The sequence below is a fragment of the Neodiprion fabricii genome, chromosome 3 (genome assembly GCF_021155785.1).
Source record: "Neodiprion fabricii isolate iyNeoFabr1 chromosome 3, iyNeoFabr1.1, whole genome shotgun sequence".
NCBI lineage: Eukaryota > Metazoa > Arthropoda > Insecta > Hymenoptera > Diprionidae > Neodiprion > Neodiprion fabricii.
Genome location: NC_060241.1, coordinates 31,063,974 through 31,079,655, shown reverse-complemented (window position 1 = coordinate 31,079,655; position 15,682 = coordinate 31,063,974). Strand labels below are relative to the sequence as shown.

At 40.4% G+C, this 15,682-nt stretch overlaps 1 protein-coding gene across 3 annotated transcripts in view; it reads right to left on the bottom strand.

Moving 5' to 3' along the window:
* LOC124178727 overlaps positions 1-15,682 on the bottom strand; it is a 78,181-nt gene that overhangs the window by 32,665 nt on the left and 29,834 nt on the right. The window contains exon 2 of one of the 3 annotated variants that reach the window (XM_046562298.1): positions 546-709. The exons of the other annotated variants lie outside the window; for them this stretch is intronic. The gene's annotated coding sequence lies outside the window, so the exon portion shown is untranslated. The remainder of the gene's footprint in view (positions 1-545; positions 710-15,682) is intronic. 3 annotated transcript variants of the gene reach the window in all.

The window sequence follows — 15,682 nt, the reverse complement described above, 5'->3', positions numbered from 1 at the left end:
TTCGAGGAAAAATACACAACGGGCAAAGGGAGTAAACATCCAAGTCGAGAATGTTCACTGCGTCAGTGAGAAGAAGGAACTTGATCTTATACTCGCAAATGAGGTGAATACAGATGAGCATATTTCCCATATTTTCGGTACGAACGTAAACGGTACGTAATTCTTATCCGCCCCCGTGATAAGTCACTTAACGGTTTTGCGATTGCCACTGGATTTATTGACAAAGAAGCAGCTCGTTCAAATTCAAACAACGATCTGGATACAATATTATATACATATAACGACAGGTAGGTGGTACAGCTGTCTGACGTCAGTCAGTCTCGCATTTCGCGAAGAAGAGAGAGTATACTATACATGTAGCACAAGATCTCGGTAAAGAATGAGAAAAACATTGCGACACATTTCGTGGTCTAGATTCGATAGTTCAAAAGTGCAGGAGGGAATATACTCTATCCGTCTATAGTCGGTGCAGGTATGTACGTCTATTGACTGAAACGGATACATGGATATAGAGTATATATATTATAGTTTAGATTGGTACATACCAGCTTTCACTTTTCTGCTATAGTGTGGGAGGCAGCGTTCGAGGTAGTTTTTGTTCCCAACTAAGATAAGGTTGTCGTAGTCTTTTGTTACTCTCGTTACCCGCAGATTGCACCCTCCTACCATACGCGGATCGAGTACAGCGTCATTCCGTGAAGATTTGACGCTCAACCGCATGTAGCCGAAAAGAAAAAAACAAGAAAGGTTGGCAATTCCATAAATCGCCCAGAAGCGGCAGCTACAACGGCTTAATATTATATTAACCGATACTATCGTCTCGCGTTTGTACGCTTATCCGAACATGCGGAGAATATGCGGATACTTGCGCGTTGAAGTAACGAGACGGAAATGCACGATGCCTAGGAAATTAAAGAGGCTGCAGTGCGAAAAGTAGGAAAGTAGGAAAGAGCGAATAATAGAAGAGAGTAGCTCAGAAACGATAAAGTAAATTACAAATTCAACAGGGTCTCGTTGTCAGTGCCAGTCATGCGCTCGGTCTGGATACATGCGAGGTATATTCGCAAATTGCATGCTGAAGAGAGGCGAGAGGCACACAAGCGCGAATCACGTGAGAAAGGATCGTTAGTCCTTTTCCGTTCTTACATAACAACAGGACCGTTCGTACTGACCCCGCCTACGGACGGACGGTCGGAGGGTACAATTGGTAATAAGATCTCTTTGCCGTTGTATTACAGCAATGTCTCAAAGCCCGCGAGTGAAGCCTTTTCCTTTGTATAATTATTCCCAATAAATCACGTCACAATGGACGCTGACCCTGCGCGAGTCAGAGCCGGAGCTCTGTTATTACTCGATCCCAAGGAGCGCACACCCACGACACCGAACCCCGTCTTCGTTAGTTCGTTCGACCACTCGACCTCACCGAGTTCTTACGTGTACTCGTGAGAGCCAATAATTCAGCCCTGACCTTAGCCAACTTTACTTGAGACAAGCCAATCAAGGTATGCAGGTGATACTGGAGCTGAATGCTCACGTTGTACGCGTTGCATCTCGAACCGGTAACGCGTACACTTGCCCAAATGATAACGCGTCTCTGAAGAGAATTTCATGTCCGAATAACAGTTGATCAAAGCGGAGAAAGAATTAGACCGGGACTACGGGATGATCGGGAGACGTATACAGACGATAGGCGACATGCATGGGAATGAGAAACAAATGTACCTACGCGCGGTTTCCGCCAGGTACATATAATACGTATATCGGATAAGAAATCTCTGAAATCAGTTAGCGGGTAGCAGCGGCAGGCCGCGTGGAGCGTAGAAACGGCGCTATCTCTCGGCCAACATCTCTCCTCTTCGACCATCGGGCCCACCTCTTATTGTTAGTCCCAACAGTGCAGCAGCATCCCTAGCCACCAGCGTTAGCAGTCGTGGTTCCCCGACGCCGCCACTGCAGGTCGTATATTTCTCTCCTTCTCCCCACCGTCGCACACACAACGGTGCACCGTGTGTAAAGTGTAAAATAAACTGGCAGCAGCAGCAAGCAAGGCCTGACGCCAGCCAGATTTTCCGTGTGCACGGAGGACGCGTATAAAACGGGTGGGTGTGACTACCGCAAAAATACGTCCCCTTGGCCTCCAGCTTCATTCGCGATTCATGTTCTCACCTAGCCTTGACGCTCTCCTCCTCGGCCTCGGTTCAAAGGGAATCTACTATCTCTTCTATCTACGATTACCACCAATTACAGTGGATAATGTGTATTGTCGTGGTAGGCGATGGACAGTGTACGTGTCTTTCTATGTAACGACTGTTATTTTCGTGCTGAAGGACGCTTTGGAGGATTTTCCAAACGGTCACTCACGCAACCTTTCTCTCTCTCTTTACAAGAACATCAGGCCAACGGATAAATTGAACTTTTTCTTCCGAGTTCATTGACATACTTGGAGGACTTTGCGACATGTACCATAAACCCTACTCGAAACTTTAGAAATTTTTGACAATGCCGAAGTAGGGGGGGATCGGAGAAGCCAAGAAGTGAGGAAAGATTTCAGTAATTGTCGTCAGAAACTGCTTACACTTACAATACTGCACAGAAATTTGAAACGAGGAGAAACTTCGAGATTGTAACCTCTGTATTTCATATGAATCTAAGTGACGGTTGATCGACTAACAACAATGGACACTACGATCAACTGGCTTTCACTGATCATCTGACTTTAGAACGTTTATAATTATCCCATTTTGTTTCAAGGCAACAACACAGGACTACCTGTACCTTTACATCTAGGCGAAAAGAGAGAGAGAGAGTAAGAGATGGAGATGAAATTCGTTGCATGAAAAGATACTTTAATAGACCAGATCGCGATAATTTCATCCTCGACGAATAGGTGTGATAACTTACGTGTAGAAAATGAATGAATTACTCGTCGTTCGAGCTCTACACAAACTCACAAATCCACACACACTGTACAATACTCGCTTACTTTAGCGAGATATACGGTGCTAAGAGAGCGACTTTCACCTGGCAAACAGTGCAGGAACCCAGGCGATAGGAGGTACCCTTAACACTTTAGATTTTAAGAAGTGATAATCGATAGCTTGACTTACACCTCAAGTGTCGACACAATTTTGCATATATTCGATATTGTGCAGGTACGTACCTGTAAGGTAATGATAAAATTAATCATGGTACCTGTACAACCACCGGAATATTTTATTATCTACTTTTTATCTTTTTCTCTCTCGCGTTTGGTACTTTCCTAAATTACCCACGGGAGCCAGATAATATGTATGAGTGAATACAAGAGAACCTTTCCAACAATAAAACGCTACCACAACCACGTGATTCGTCCTTTTCGAGGTAAATAACCACGGTTTGGTACATACGTTATATGGCTTAGGCACTGCATGTTACATATGCATGCGATACGTGAGAGAGGATTTCTTTTTCCACGGGTTTCGAAATCTATCTTCATCGTCGTGGTCGTACAGGTATCGTCTTTCTAGGTGATTTCTCTAATTTTAAACGTTGAATGCGGTGCATGCGGTCATACGGTAGCTAGGAAACTAGCTCAGTCGCTGCTGCTCCTGCTACTCCGCCCATCTACACTGTGTTCGTATTATTTCTAACCTCTAGATTCCTACGGCAACACGTACATGGTATACATAGAGACGGTAATCGGTTTATCGATCGCATCTTTTATTCCTCTGAGTTGTATACAGACAAACTCACATATAACCTGAACGAAAATAAATTCTAAGGTAGTCCGTAAATTGCGGAATATAATTTCCACCGATACTTCTTGGCTTTTTGCAAAAGTCAAAGATGACTGAACACCGCGGGACCGAAACAACAACGATTACAATCATAACCAATTCCGAGGTGAAGAAAAAGAAAAGATATAGAGCAAGCCACGTAACTGGTGTACGATACACGTACGTACAAATATCGAAAGATATTAACGATATCCGATTGAAGAATAACAATTTCACGATCCATTGTTGTTCGATAATAGAATCACACGACCTATACCGAAAGCAGGATACAAATTGGCCGTTAAAAATAAAGCACAAGCATAGATAAATGAGGAAAGGTGAGGTCCTGTATTGAATTCACTGTCCTGCAGGCTGCCTGCGAGTGGCGCAAAGGTCAGGCTTCGAGACACAACCAACCTTCACTTTTACTAAGAGCCTGGTCAATAATAAAACCCGCTCTGAAACAGCCCGACATATATAATAGCGTTGCCGCCACGCCAAGTGTTCCATCGCTCTAACTAGCGACTAGATAAATTCGCCTACCTAGTTGCACCCGTCGCGAGCGATGGTCCCTCAAATGTTACAAGGAACGCGTCAGCTGCTGAGCGACACTGTCCCGAGCAATGTGGTAGCGTTAATTCAACGCTCGCATTAACTGCACGACGGGTAAAATTATTCCCGATGCATCGTGTATGTGGTAAAAAATTAATTTTTATATTTAAAAAACAAAAGAAGGAACAAAATAATTAGGCGTTGCTTCGAACGCACGCTTTCGACGATCATCCGTTTGAGAATCTACTTTCCTCGACGTCACAGCTGCTGTATATGCAGAGGTCCCGGTAATTCAACCCTTTTGTATGCGTTCTTCGCAAAGCATTGCCATTAACCGGCACATGAACTGTTCATTACACCGTTTGCGTCATGATTTCTTATCGGTTTCCAATTCTTGAACGGTAGGTAATCCGTTCGAAGAGACTTTCCATCCCACGTCGTGTTCTCGATAAAATTTTATGGCATCTAATCAAGCGAGATATTGCCATCCTCACGTCGGCAATACCGTTAGTGATCGGTAAATTTTTCCAGGTTACAAGTGTGAAAAGTTCGGTTTTGTTGGTTGGTTCAGGGTGTTGCTGATAGGAAAAATTGAACACCTACGCGAAAGCGAAAGAAAACGTTTAGGTTCGTTGTTCGTGTTGCGGGATGTATAATATTTGTACAAAAATTTACGATCGTATGATGTGGTGTTTTTCGTATGTTCTTTGCTGTGTTTTTATACCTACGTACTTATGCCCGTCTGCCGTATTTCGAGAAAAACGACACTTGTAACGTTGGTTGAAATAACCACGGCCGAGCTGCGGAGAGCGTATTAGCCTCGTGTGTAAAAATGTGACAGCCGGAGCTAGCTCGCTGAGCACGCAGGTTTCGAAGGAGATACACAACAAGATACAACCTTTGGCGGGAACATGCTGATAAAATAAGATAATTTCACCTTGCAGGGCGTCGTTGTGCATACACGTACGGAAGAAGAAGAAGAAGAAGAAGAGGAAGAAGAGGAAGAAGAAGAAGAAGAAGAAGAAGAAGAAGAAGAAGAAGAAGAAGAAGAAGAAGGAGAGCCCGAGTCCGTCTATTCGAGAGTAATTACAAACGACTCTATACGTCTTAATTTAAATTCGTATGAACGTGAATTCCAAAGTGCAAATAAAGCGTGGGGGTGCCTATGTAAATAGGTTTGAATCTGCAGCTGGCAGCCGGCAAGCTAGTTACCAAGCCCCTGTAGACTCGCGTGTTTGAATTATGTCAGGCATAACGTTCACCTGCGGATGAAACTTGAAAAGTGGTTACAGGCTAATTATTATCATTATTACGTTCACAATCGTACGGCGATGAATTGATCATGTGCAGCGGCTTATGGTCAAAAGCTAAACGCGTAACGTCGAATTAGCGGTAATATATATAGGTATTGGGATTTTTCATCCAAAACGTTTTGACAATAACGTTTTTTGTAAATCGAACTTCTCTCAGTTCGTGCAATATGATTTTCAATGTGAATTCTGTAGCTATCGTTTTCTTCGCAATGTTTGTGATCGTCGAATTTCGCGCTCTGAATACATATACTCGAATAAATATTTCTTTAATCCACAATAAAATTAACTTGATTTTCAGGATACAGCTATGGTGAAAATTAATAGATTTACAGTTACCGTAGTTTTCGATGATGGAGGAATTACGAATAAAGTGCAAGTTTATGTTTCTCTGTGATATGTGAACACATAGCCAATAATTGTGTAAACTTTGTTTCAAAATCGAAAGGGTCATATCGATGTTAAATGGTGCAGAATGTAAAAAATATATCCCACAGACCGACAAAAAAAATAAATAAAAATTTATATTTCGCCAAGATATAAATGCAGTACATACGAGCGCACTAAATTCCGTTGAAAGATATCGTAGAGTACCTAGAAGGTAAATGTATGCTTATAATATACGTTGAGGCGAATCGCTGGTTTAGTTGCAACTTCGGTAAGAAGGGTATCTATATGATACACCGCATTAGCAATCAGTAAGTGAAAAATACGATCGTATAACAGCCTGACTTTGCGAGATAAATTAAGAATATACCTATACCGTGGTCTTGCACAGCCGTCTCAGTTTTTATGCTGCATCGTTAAACTTAAGTTACAGTAAAACCCCGCCATCTTCGACGTTCACCTCACCTGGAACAAAAAACAAACCGCGTTATTAAAAACTTTCTTTCTCGGTGGTGGATGTGCATGGGTATAAACGTACCGTATGACGATGAATTCTTTATTACGAAAGGAATTATTAATTTACGATCCACGTATGCATAATATCGAATTATTCAATCGCGGCTACTAATATCCAGATAATTATAGAATGAGCTATCGAAGAAGATATCACCGAGGGGTAAAGTCTCCTTCGATCGCCATTCAAGTGCTTATTTTCTAACCAAACAAATAACAACCGATAATTAGGATCGATTGAAAAACATCCCGGAATATCAACGTCAGTTTTCTTTAAACCATCGACGGTTTTCTGATGTAAAAGCTACAGAATTATTATACCGTACGTGTATAATACAGTGAAGTACACAGAATCGAACGAAATTGTTGCTTTTAACATTGAGGTTGGGTTCGTTCCAAGCCCTCCTTTGACTACTCTCGACCAATTGATTATCCAAGAACCGATTACCATGTTCCATTTAGATGTGCCAAAATGTGAAAAATCTTTCCTCCAATTTCCACCTCGGAATAGACACAGAATAAAACATCAAAAACAAAAAAAAAAAAAAGGACTACTACACCGAACACCGTGACGACGTTTCTTGAACTTAAAGATGCTCGAGGCGATTCGACTCGATGTTCTCAGCCGAGCATCGGCAGAGCTGCTGAGCTCGTTGTCAATGAAATGCAGCAATCAACTGGGATAATTACTGGTGCAAAGAGGTAGGTACTTCGCTTCGGAGATTTATAAAATCCAGATTTTGCGGTTCGGAAGATTAACAGCCCGCGGTTCTTTCTCACGCATAAAAATTGTACTCTAGTTTATACCCCGATAAAAATACATGTAATCAAATCATAAAACGAAAGCTGACCGATTGCCAGTGTAAATATACAGCTTAGAAAAAAATTCTGCGTACACAGACATCTCTAAACTGTGATTTGTTACCAATCCAACAATATTAGATCCCGTTTTCCGAATTGACCGCAAATGTTGTTATACAGTAGTCCAGCGTCAACTGCAGCTCAAAATCAATAATTATACGAGGCATTCCACCCCAAACCGACCTACGTCTAACCCTCACCGTCGTCGTTTTTTTTTTTTTTTTTTTTTTATTTTCAAGTACGGTGTAGTCTACAAAAAACAAAAAAAAACATCTTTTATCGAGTTTTAGATTTTCTTGACCACGGGTTTGATTTTTACTGCTCTCAAAAACACAAGTGGGAAACATTGAATTAAAGATGAATTTAAAACATACAAATTAATATTAAAATCGTTATTTTTTCACTTTTCAATTACTTGTTTCGCCTGTAGCTTCTAAACCATCGGCTTGCCTTCCATCTTGTCTACAAATTATCTTTTTTTTTTAACAAATAAATACATGAGAACAATTCGAAGCTAATCATTCGTGACTATTGATTCAAAAAATTGGGGTATCGTGTTCTTGGGAACGGTATAAAAATCAAATCCACGGTCAAAGGAACCTAAAACTCTGTAAAAGATGTGTTTCTTCATTGTTCTCTTCAGCACTACACCATACATAACAACGAAAAAGAAAACGCCGATGGTGATGGTCAGACGTGGATTGATTCGAGGCGGAATGCCTCACGTATAACTCAACACGAAAGGGTTGACTTCAGGCACGATGGTTGACCACGACTCGTCGCAATATCGTAAAAGTGTAAGGTAGGAGGAAGTCGAGGAGTTCAGCAAGGCTCAAGGTTCGTTCTCGCAAACTTTGTTGCCAACCAATGACTAACGTAAATCGATTCCGCGTCCTCGCCAAAGTCCACAAGTAAAGCCTCGTGGGGGTTGCACGTGGAATCGCGGCGCCTCGGAGTCTGCCGCCCTTGACTTCTTCTCGTACCGACGCGATGTGATCCGAATTCCCGATGATTCCCCTGACCCTGGACTATCCCGGTGCGGATCCGGAGATCCGCAATGCGATTTTAGCTCATCTTTTGCCTCGTGCTTCCACCCCCGATTCGATTCAACCGACATCTTTGCCGAATTCCATTTCTTTGTTTTTTTTTATATCGAATCATTTGTACGATCGAAAAGTTCAAATTTACCGATTTCATGTTCGTAAGTAAAGAACCGGGTCTTCTGAAACCCCTGTCGGTTCGTTGATCATCGTCATGATGGCTACAAATTATTGGCAAAAAAATGTCATCTCAATTCCAGGACCTTAAGACCCAATTTTCCCTGACATTTTACCAGTTATAGTAAATTACTAAAACCTAAATCGTTTAGCTTATTAACTCTATATTCGATTCAAATTCAATTCGAATTTGCGAAAAATGTAATGTACAAAAAAGTCAGTTTACGCTAATTTGTTTTCTCGAAGAAAAAAAGTAAACTTGTTGCCTCAAAAAATGATTTCTAATTCCCATGATAGAAAATTGATATTTTCAGGTTTTTTCCATGACCAAATTAATAATTCCCCGACGACTCAAAGTTGTCCAAGAACCCTTTTAAATACCCTGAAATTTCCAGGTTTTCCAGGTGTGTGGCCACCCCGATCGTGCAAAAAATAACTCCATCGCATTGCTGAATAAACTGTTTCAAAGAAGAGCCATTTCATAAGATACGACATGAGTGAAAAACCTATATCCGTGAAATTTGACGCGCCGTGAATATCCGCTTGAAGCCACGGAAGCTCTCTCCCTTTGAACATTGATCATCTCTACATCGTTGCAACGCGTAGTTACAGTCTTCTGGGTCAGTGTGTCGCAATCTTAATTCTTCAACGTCGTATACACGCCCATGTCCTTTTTTTCTTCTCGATGCATATAACAAGCGGTCCAGACAAACGGACGAATGGTTTGTCCAACGGACCGACAACCAGACCTTCTTCTGCAACTCCAAACTCGGCTGTAATAAATTTCAGTCATATTTATCTCTCTCGTACGACAGTCACAGGTATTAAAATCCCTCCGACATACAAGCCAAGCTTTTTTTCTCTTCGAGTCTGTCATTGACACACGGATCTGCTTGTTACGCGATGATATAACTGTTCGCATTTGTTGTACAACAATTCGCACGTAATCAATCCAGCCGCTAAATAGATACAATATACGAATAAAGAATAAAAAAAATAATCGCTTGTATTCCTTCACATCGAAAAGAATTCACATTGAATTGGGCTTGGGACTCAAAGACCTTTTCAAAAGTACTTTATAACTCGCCTTCCCTTATAACGTGTCATCTATTAATCGTCGGTCTCTCTCGACCGCGGTACAACTTGACGGGAAAATCGTCAAGAACGCTTAGCGAATTCGCAAAGGAGCCGCAACTGCGAGTTGGAATATAAAACGGACCTTTGTCAAGTGTAACGGGCGTTCGGTAGCGTTTCATCGCATAAGTTCAGGCCGATACCTGCACACGCGATTGAAATAGAAATGCTTCTGAAATTCAATCGTTGAATGTGTGCCTAAGGTAAGCTAAGGATATACGGAAAGTGAGTGAAGTGAATTAATGGCAAACGTCAGTGGCATGACCGTCGAGATTGATCGAATCCAGTATCGTGCCAAGCTCTCTATTCTATTGTGGACAGTTGAGATGAATAGGCGTTTAATATTTGTTTCTTCAAACGGAATGTGGATTGTAATGTAATTGCAGCAGCAGCAGCAGCGGATACCGTGACTGTATGCAGTACAAACTAGGAACAGGGAACCGATGACACGATGAATAAATTGTCCATTCCCCGTACCTGGAATAGAAGAATCGCGCCACAAAACATTTCTCTCGTGGCTTAGCTTGCTCGATTTTGATTTGATTAGTGCAATAATTGGCAGTTGTCGTTTTTCATACCTCGATTCGTTGGATTCGTTGACAAACGTTGCAAAGGAAGAGGAGTCAATGATTACTCTTCGTCATTTCTTTACAATTCGAAGAAACATTTTCACCGAGCAGCTCGAACGATTCATTTCCATAAATGGAACCTTAAATGGTTCTTTAAGGAGGCGGTTCTGTGTACGCGTGACGTGACAGTGAATGTAAGTAAACAAGCAAAGATCGGATCGTTTGACATGTTGACAAATATTAATACACCACTCGTGTGCAGAATTTCATTGTTAACGAGTGTCAGGCAAATTTCAGCGCGGATTTACAAAATACTCGAAGTATCGTGTACGGGTTCAAGCGTCTTATTTGCAAACGATTTTGAATCGTACACCGAAGAGAGAAAAAATAATATTTTCGCATCTTTTATTCACGTCAAAAACGAACGAGAAAAAACGACTCTGAAAGCTTGCCTTCGTCCAACAACGGCGGGGTAATCTCGTAATTCCATTCGGGTCCAAGCCAGCCTCGTTAAATAGCAATTAACATTCATTTGGCAACTCCTCCGCTTAAAATTTACGCACTTTTGCTCGATTCTTTTCCTCTGTCATGCCTTTGTGCCTACTTCAGCCATTTGTCATTTATCTTAAAGTTTTGACTTCGCTGCATGTCAACGCAAAGTTGAAATGATCGTTACTTTTTTCCATCCTCTCCTCAAATCTATAACGTCTGGACTTTTAAAGAGGGAAATATAACTCGAGATTTGAGCGACGCAATAATTTTTTGTACTAAATTAATTTAAATCGACTCGTGTAATTCGTCGTAATTTTTCAATTCGGATACATTTCTTTAATTCAAATTATTTCATATCGATTCACAAATATCAATTTTTTTTGTCGATAATTCTCGATAATTCACATTAATTCAAGTGAGTTTCAAAATATTTCGATCATTCTTTTATATTTCCTGTTAATTCGAACGAATTTATTTATTTACATTCAATTTTTTTTTTTTTTCTCTGCAGTAAACAGATAATTATGGCACGAATCTAACCAATTCGAATCAACTTGATTAAATTTTCCATAATTCAGTTATTTCTCAGTTCATTTTCATTATTCCAATTGAGTTTCAGTAATTCAGTCAATTCTCATTAATTCAGCGAAATTATAACGATTAATTCACAAACCTATCAACACATTAATTCAGCAAGCTCACTGGAGCTGGATTCCATTTCGAGCCCTAAAAACTAGCAAATTGATTTCTCAAAAGTGCCACGTCCACGGAGAACGACGAAACCTGCAGTGTACACGCAAATCTACAGTTTCCTTTTCGTAAAACATGTAAATTTTCAAAGAAAATTGTACGGTTTGGGGAAGCGCGAACGTTGTAACGGTAATGTAATTATTACAAACTTCAGATTGGCGGTGAGGGGGAGGGGAGGGGAGGGGAGGGGTTCAAGTGATTCGAGCGAGGCGGGTGATTTTCCAAAACGGCAAAACACGTATCTTCCATTAGAATAACATACACAATGAGCGATTAATTCCGGTTGACGGGGATCCGGTAACTCAACAATAACACTGGAAACACATATTGTATAATGCGTGAATCGTTCGGTGTCCGAAGCCTAACGATGACACGTTCACCTGTTATTGGCGATAAGTATCGATTCCACGGACATAACTACCGGGCATTAATTGCTCAATTCTTACGATATATAAACATTTATCGTCAGAAAATATAAGGTATCATGTATCAAATGATGCGTAATTATACCTGTCCCATTAAGACGAGGGGCAGAAAGGCATCGCCTCCGAATCACGCTGATGTTATATATATATAGACCTTATTATTATTATTATTGTTGTTGTTGTTGTTGTTGTAGTTATTGCGATTATAATGATTATAAGTATAAGTGTAAGAAAAAAATTCGGATGGCGACATCCAATAAAACGCAAACAATCCTTGAGTGAATTAGACATTTGTGGCTTCGTAATGCATTCTACGCAAAAAAAAATGTAGTACATCTGTGTGATAATCGCGCCTGCACCTTTTTGTGGCTATAGGAAAAAAATGGTGGTATTTTTCGATAATGTACGGCAAAATTCAACTGACCGTGAAACTTTTATACATCAAATATAACTATACTATGATATATGTATAAAGAGAAGAAAAAATAAACGATAAATATTCCCGTGGTCGTTTTTCGTCCGGACGTAAATAACCTGACAAAAAGAGCGAATTCCACTGTACGTAAAAATTCTACTGCATCCCGAGTCTCAACGTCAAGCATAAAATTTTTAAATACGACAGACCGATCAACACCTAAAATCCTCGTGTTCGGTTTTCGTAAGATACATCTGCTAATGTTATATAATACGCGTCTCGTTCTTCTGAGTTTTTTTTTTTTTTGAATATTATCAGCAACGATCATTCTTTGGCGAGTTGAAAATCGGAATCTAAATATAAATACGTATGACTTGCCGTGCTTGGAGAGTTACGCGTACGTAAGTTATACATGATAATCTCACAAAATGAGTTATGCAACATTTTAAATGCACGGCACATGTTGCTTTATCGCATAAATATGCATACTAGTTTAATAACAGACTTTATCCTGACTCAACGTGTTAATAACAGTTTATAAAGTCTCGTCGTTGGCGCTGTTAAATAGATCATGCGAAGATCTCACGATCGCGCGAAGAATGGAATGCGAAAGCGAAAATGGGGAGAGTCGTTGATACGTTTCGTGCCGAAACTGTTGCCACGCAACGATTCATGACACAGTTCTAATAACACGTATCAGTATCGCCTAAACGCAATAAACATGCGGCACAAAGTTGCCAACAACGATCGGGGCTCCTTGAACTTTGAACTTTTTGTAAACGCTCCAAGTTTTCACCGCACGACATGCGAGAATTGGTTATATTACAGCTTTTCCTAACCAGGTGGTCCACAGACTCATCTCACCTCATCTCATCTCGGTGTCAATGTCAAAGGTCTAACCCAAATATATTTATTATTTCACGACACAGAAGTCCGCGGTTAAGAAAGGTTGAAAAAGAGTTAGTTATAAGTATCGAAATATGATAAATCAATACCGTTATGACCGTAAGATTATTCAAAATTATTCATTATCAATTCGTCCGCAATTTATCGTTCAACCTCTCGACCGGTTGATCCTCTCCGTAATACATACCTGTACTTTGGTGCACGTTGTATTACATACAACACGAATCTCGCGAAAACGTCGTGACGCGCAATCTAATACACAATTTTTATTACGTGGCTGTATAACAGTTGGTATCTTCGGCAATTTGTTACGAATGTAGATACAAGTATATATTTAAATAAATGAATAAATGTAGATACGCGTATCATAATTCTCCACGTGTACAACAGTAACGTAAATTTTGAAACACCTTTATATCGTCCAGAAAGTCTGTAATATTATTATGTATTCGGTGAAAATTATGGTTCAATTCAGACGGCAGTTAAAACAGCTACGGTAACAAGCTTCGGCAGTTTATAGTCGTCGTTACTTTGGTGCTTGGTTAAAATACCTAATGAAAGATAAAAGAAGAAAGAGGAACAAGAAGGTATAAAGAAAATACGTTAGCCAATTTCTGACAAATTACAATCTACGCAGCTTTGTAGTTTCATCTTGACCAAATACAATAATTATTGTAAAATGATATTTTGTTGCAGCCTAGCTTATAAAGATTGATTGAAGAGGGGAAGAAAAAATTTCATACTGCCAATAATTTACATCCAATGCAAGAATAAAAGGAGAAAGAAAATTTTCCCCAAACGTATTATTGTACAACGCTCGTAGGATTACCAAGGGTTAAGCCAATTATTTTTCACCGAGCTCGGCAAATGGCCAAAAGTATACGTAAAACAACCAGCGAAAATATATCATGTCACATTATATTACAACTACGTAAGGTACTGAAAAAAGTTTTCTCAGGGAAAATGAATGCAAATATGCGCATAGTATTTGCAAAGAAGAGTGTTGCGGGATACGAGAGATTCGTTCTTACACGCGCGTTAGCTAATCCCAAAGGTTTCCCGACAAATTGCCTCGTCGTCGTGTAGCTGCGTAATTCGCGGGTAATACAACGAACGTGGAAACCCGGCTTTCCAGGGTTTAAGTAAACCTCGGGGTCAGGGAAGCGATCCTAGTCAACAAAACCTGCCCATAAAAGGGTGAATAGCTTAGGGTGTCGGGATTGTGACCATCTGCACAATTGATACGGTGATAGCCATATTCCTGTCACGGATTAAAAAGGTGTCGAGCAAGAGTTAATCTAACGGTGAATTATCGGGTGTAATTAAATGTAACGAGGGTGTTTTTCAGGGTTCGTACTGTACGCTATTTGGAATCTGAAATTCCCCGACTTTTCCAGACACTCCAACCTGAAAATAGGATATTTTCCAATAACCTTTCATTAAACATGCCGCTGATTGATGACAATTTTTTTTTTACACATTAATACTAATACCTTCGATATAAAGTAGTAGCTATAATTTTACTGCCTGACTATCAACTTACAAGTAACAGCTTCCGATTTTCCGTGAAAACAAAACACCGAAAGGTGGTTTGGTAAAGTAACATACATAGAATGTACGAGGCGGAGCGACGATTAAAAATTTTTAGTGCAATTTTGTATCTTTTCTTAAGATCGACTGCAGTACCCTTTGTGAGAACAAGTTTATTTCTTCGACAGACTCAAAATTTCCCGTCGTATTCTCGAAATTCCCCGACTTTTTCCCGCTGTAAGAATTTCCCCGAGTTATCCCGATTTTCCAGATTTTCCCTGTGCCATTTTTTTCCATTCGATAAAGATTTTTGGCTTTCTTTAGTTGTTTTTTCACATCCTCTTCTTCTTTTTATTCCTCTTATCACTCGATGTCTGTTGACAAACGGACGTCGATTATCCGTGACGAGGAGTGACGACTTCGTCGTTATATCGGAGTTAGGAGTGCAGGACGAAGCGTCGGGGTGGTTATACGCGTACAAGTAAAATACGATATTAACTCGGAAGGACGCGACGAGGCTCAAGGCCTTTTCGAAATAACAGGAATCAAGTTCCGTCAATTATTCACGGACAGATTATAACCTACTATTAATTGCAATAGAAAGGGAGAAGAAGAAGTAGAAAAAGTAGAAAGGAATAAAAAGAAGAGCAGGGGGAGAGAGGGTGAGAGGGCGACAGGGCTCGGGGGTAAAGGTACGATCCAGAGCTCGAGACCGACCCTGGATCAGGCAAAAACAAGCGAGACTAAAAGCCGGTGAGCGTTTTTCAATTTATTTTATTTTCATGTTATTTTTTTCCTCTATCGCTTTCAGCCGGCAGTTCGCACCGATTTCATTTTCCCCCGTCTCCAGCAAAATTACACACGAT